We start from the raw sequence: 5,000 nt of genomic DNA, 5'->3' as shown, positions 1-5,000 counted from the left end.
CACCTTAACCTAAGTTACACTGCACCTTAACCTAAGTTACACTGCACCTTAACCTAAGTTACACTGCACCTTAACCTAAGTTACACTGCACCTTAACCTAACTTACACTGCACCTTAACCTAACTTACACTGCACCTTAACCTAACTTACACTGCACCTTAACCTAACTTACACTGCACCTTAACCTAACTTACACTGCACCTTAACCTAACTTACACTGCACCTTAACCTAACTTACACTGCACCTTAACCTAACTTACACTGCACCTTAACCTAACTTACACTGCACCTTAACCTAACTTACACTGCACCTTAACCTAACTTACACTGCACCTTAACTGTCACATGTAACGTCACAGGAATGTAGCTTTGCCTAACAGCAACCCTCTGAACATAGTTCACTGCTTGGATCCTCTGGTGTCATGTGTATTTCTTGATGCCATGGTGCGTACCCTCACATAAAGGTCTTTCGAGTGTTGCGTACTTTCTACACAGTCCCGCTAACCACTGGAAGGGTGTACCGCTACAGAACGAATATCGCCCTCCCCTCCTGCCCTTCCAAGCTGGTCGGTCAGGCGTTTGTTTGTGAAATGAGCCTTGCAGCTGTTCAGTTGCATTCGGTTGTCGATGCAGTCAGTGTACGTTGTGGTACGGCCTGTGTGGACTGTCCGCTGATGTACGCGTAACCCACACTGATCATCCGTCGTTACGTACTGAGTGACATAATGTGGCACATGCTTGACCGTACACCGGCTGCGCCCTACAATGGCGAATCATAAGGGCCATATGTTGTGCACGATGCTACTTGTCTCGTCTCCCCATTACAGCGAGATTGCACTGTTGTACGCCGTACAGACATGTGGTAAGTAGGTACGGACGAAAGTATTGCATGTTGGCCCCCCCCCCCCCCTCCTCCCTCTGCCGGGAATCAGCGTGAGCCGTCTGTTGATGTAGCGACGAGGGTTTTCCTATTTAATCGTATTGCCCCACACAACATGATAGCACGGTGGACCGCGTTCCACATCTGCGACATGCTACAGAGGCCGGTTGACAGTCGACCGCGCAAGGGACATTGCACACGTGCGCGGACCATCTTCCACGTGTTCTCTCGTGTACATGCCGCAGTGTGTATGTGGGCTGATGTAGCGTGTCGTGACACATAACATGCAGGCATGCCAGAATCGTAGATTTCGCAAATGTAGATTGACGTATACGTTTGCTGCCAAAGATCCGCAAATGAACTGGAAATCAGTTGTTGAGCGGTTGTTCGCGCTGCAGGTGCATCGGTGATAGCGACGATCGGTACATCTGTGAACCGGTTGTTTCGGCGGTACCCGCCATGCCCCCGAACCTGAGTTGGCCATGTGGGTATGAAGCGATACGAGGCTGTGGCTTGGCGGGACAGTCCCCGGCCGGTGAGGGGGGGCCGCCCGGCGTGCTGGCCGCGCGCTGCGTGAGCGCACGCACTACAGCCGGCTGGTGGGGGGCGCCCAGTGGCAGGAGCGCCGGCCGACGGGCCCGGCTGGCGTCCCAGCTATGCGCCGGCGCACCCTGCGCGCGGCGCCAGGCGGCCAAAGTGGGTTCTGCCGAGCCCGGTGCGAAGCGCGGTGGACATCTGCAGTGTGCTGGTCCGATTGCGGACTGTGTGCGTTGAGGATGCGCCGCCGCCCGGCACTCGGCGTCGCGACGCCGTCTGCTGCTCGGTCGCCCCCAGCGGTTCTCGCAGGTGGTTTGTATCGCAGCTCTGCGGACGTGTTGGCGCGTGCGCTGTGCTGGGAGAGTTCGCTTCTGCACCCAAGTGGGGCTTTGCCCTTCTGTGGCGCTGGCGTTGGAGCTGCCGGTCACCGTAGGTGGCGCGTGTTGTTTCCCGCCGGCAATGCCACGACAGCACGCTCCCGGGCCTCTGTCGGCAGCGGCAAGCTCAGTTGGGAGCACGGGTGTTCGCACTGAAAGCGTCTACTCGCCTATCTCCGGGCGATTGCGCCTCTCTCGAACCCGACCAAGTACTTAGGACGGCGCTGCGCGCCGCCGGGACCTGAGAGGGTTTCGAGGTGTATCGTGCAGGGGAGCTCAGCCTCCTCCTGTTTGCAGAATAATTGAGCGGACGCTTGCGTGTTCGCGCGGGCCCTCGGGACACACTCCCGGGCGGCCGGCTGCTCAGCTCTCGTTGACGCAGCTCCCTGGTTGATCCTGCCAGTAGTCATATGCTTGTCTCAAAGATTAAGCCATGCATGTCTCAGTACAAGCCGCATTAAGGTGAAACCGCGAATGGCTCATTAAATCAGTTATGGTTCCTTAGATCGTACCCACGTTACTTGGATAACTGTGGTAATTCTAGAGCTAATACATGCAAACAGAGTCCCGACCAGAGATGGAAGGGACGCTTTTATTAGATCAAAACCAATCGGATTGGCTCGTCTGGTCCGTTTGCCTTGGTGACTCTGAATAACTTTGGGCTGATCGCACGGTCCTCGTACCGGCGACGCATCTTTCAAATGTCTGCCTTATCAACTGTCGATGGTAGGTTCTGCGCCTACCATGGTTGTAACGGGTAACGGGGAATCAGGGTTCGATTCCGGAGAGGGAGCCTGAGAAACGGCTACCACATCCAAGGAAGGCAGCAGGCGCGCAAATTACCCACTCCCGGCACGGGGAGGTAGTGACGAAAAATAACGATACGGGACTCATCCGAGGCCCCGTAATCGGAATGAGTACACTTTAAATCCTTTAACGAGTATCTATTGGAGGGCAAGTCTGGTGCCAGCAGCCGCGGTAATTCCAGCTCCAATAGCGTATATTAAAGTTGTTGCGGTTAAAAAGCTCGTAGTTGGATTTGTGTCCCACGCTGTTGGTTCACCGCCCGTCGGTGTTTAACTGGCATGTATCGTGGGACGTCCTGCCGGTGGGGCGAGCCGAAGGCGTGCTTGCGCGTCCCGAGGCGGACCCCGTTGAAATCCTACCAGGGTGCTCTTAGTTGAGTGTCTCGGTGGGCCGGCACGTTTACTTTGAACAAATTAGAGTGCTTAAAGCAGGCAAGCCCGCCTGAATACTGTGTGCATGGAATAATGGAATAGGACCTCGGTTCTATTTTGTTGGTTTTCGGAACCCGAGGTAATGATTAATAGGGACAGGCGGGGGCATTCGTATTGCGACGTTAGAGGTGAAATTCTTGGATCGTCGCAAGACGAACAGAAGCGAAAGCATTTGCCAAGTATGTTTTCATTAATCAAGAACGAAAGTTAGAGGTTCGAAGGCGATCAGATACCGCCCTAGTTCTAACCATAAACGATGCCAGCCAGCGATCCGCCGCAGTTCCTCCGATGACTCGGCGGGCAGCCTCCGGGAAACCAAAGCTTTTGGGTTCCGGGGGAAGTATGGTTGCAAAGCTGAAACTTAAAGGAATTGACGGAAGGGCACCACCAGGAGTGGAGCCTGCGGCTTAATTTGACTCAACACGGGAAACCTCACCAGGCCCGGACACCGGAAGGATTGACAGATTGATAGCTCTTTCTTGATTCGGTGGGTGGTGGTGCATGGCCGTTCTTAGTTGGTGGAGCGATTTGTCTGGTTAATTCCGATAACGAACGAGACTCTAGCCTGCTAACTAGTCGCGTGACATCCTTCGTGCTGTCAGCGATTACTTTTCTTCTTAGAGGGACAGGCGGCTTCTAGCCGCACGAGATTGAGCAATAACAGGTCTGTGATGCCCTTAGATGTTCTGGGCCGCACGCGCGCTACACTGAAGGAATCAGCGTGTCTTCCTAGGCCGAAAGGTCGGGGTAACCCGCTGAACCTCCTTCGTGCTAGGGATTGGGGCTTGCAATTGTTCCCCATGAACGAGGAATTCCCAGTAAGCGCGAGTCATAAGCTCGCGTTGATTACGTCCCTGCCCTTTGTACACACCGCCCGTCGCTACTACCGATTGAATGATTTAGTGAGGTCTTCGGACTGGTACGCGGCATCGACTCTGTCGTTGCCGATGCTACCGGAAAGATGACCAAACTTGATCATTTAGAGGAAGTAAAAGTCGTAACAAGGTTTCCGTAGGTGAACCTGCGGAAGGATCATTACCGACTAGACTGCATGTCTTTCGATGTGCGTGTCGTGTCGCGCAACACGCTACCTGTACGGCAGTAGCCGTGCGCCGCGTGCGGAACCACGCGTGCCTCTCAAAACTAGCGCAAGTGTTGTTGTGTGGTACGAGCGCTGAAGCTCTGGAGCGGCTGGCCTGCGGCACCTGGCGCCTGGCGCCGGTTTTGAATGACTTTCGCCCGAGTGCCTGTCCGCTCCGGTGTGGAGCCGTACGACGCCCATCGGCCGTCAGGCCGTTGGACACAAAGTAATGGAACAGGGGCCGTCAAACGCCTCAGTCCCGCCTCTGCAACTGTCTTGAAAGAGACGGTGGAGAACTGAAAAGATAAAGATCACCCAGGACGGTGGATCACTCGGCTCGTGGGTCGATGAAGAACGCAGCAAATTGCGCGTCGACATGTGAACTGCAGGACACATGAACATCGACGTTTCGAACGCACATTGCGGTCCATGGATTCCGTTCCCGGGCCACGTCTGGCTGAGGGTCGGCTACGTATACTGAAGCGCGCGGCGTTTGTCCCGCTTCGGGCGCCTGGGAGTGTCGTGGTCGCCTGTGTGGCCGGCCGCGTCTCCTTAAACGTGCGATGCGCGCCCGTCGCCTGGCGGTTCGCATACCGGTGCTTTCTCGGTAGCGTGCACAGCCGGCTGGCGGTGTGGCGTGCGACACCTCGTACAACGACCTCAGAGCAGGCGAGACTACCCGCTGAATTTAAGCATATTACTAAGCGGAGGAAAAGAAACTAACAAGGATTCCCCCAGTAGCGGCGAGCGAACAGGGAAGAGTCCAGCACCGAACCCCGCAGGCTGCCGCCTGTCGTGGCATGTGGTGTTCGGGAGGGTCCACTACCCCGACGCCTCGCGCCGAGCCCAAGTCCAACTTGAATGAGGCCACGGCCCGTAGAGGGTGC

General features: G+C 55.6%; 3 non-coding genes across 3 annotated transcripts in view; all 3 read left to right on the top strand.

The window, feature by feature from the left end:
* Positions 1–2,177: 2,177 nt before the first annotated feature.
* Positions 2,178–4,070, top strand: LOC126325699 (small subunit ribosomal RNA). The gene has a single exon (XR_007560295.1). It is a non-coding gene; the product is annotated as a small subunit ribosomal RNA (ribosomal RNA).
* A 355-nt stretch (positions 4,071–4,425) lies between these two features.
* LOC126325706 (5.8S ribosomal RNA) lies at positions 4,426–4,580 on the top strand. The gene has a single exon (XR_007560302.1). It is a non-coding gene; the product is annotated as a 5.8S ribosomal RNA (ribosomal RNA).
* Positions 4,581–4,768: 188 nt separating this feature from the next.
* LOC126325707 (large subunit ribosomal RNA) overlaps positions 4,769–5,000 on the top strand; it is a 4,222-nt gene continuing 3,990 nt past the window's right edge. Inside the window, exon 1 of the ribosomal RNA XR_007560303.1 lies at positions 4,769–5,000. This exon is cut by the window's right edge and continues 3,990 nt beyond it. This is a non-coding gene — a ribosomal RNA (large subunit ribosomal RNA).

The sequence above is a fragment of the Schistocerca gregaria genome, unplaced genomic scaffold (genome assembly GCF_023897955.1).
Source record: "Schistocerca gregaria isolate iqSchGreg1 unplaced genomic scaffold, iqSchGreg1.2 ptg000937l, whole genome shotgun sequence".
NCBI classification, from domain to species: Eukaryota; Metazoa; Arthropoda; class Insecta; order Orthoptera; family Acrididae; genus Schistocerca; species Schistocerca gregaria.
This window is presented reverse-complemented; position numbering and strand designations above follow the sequence as displayed.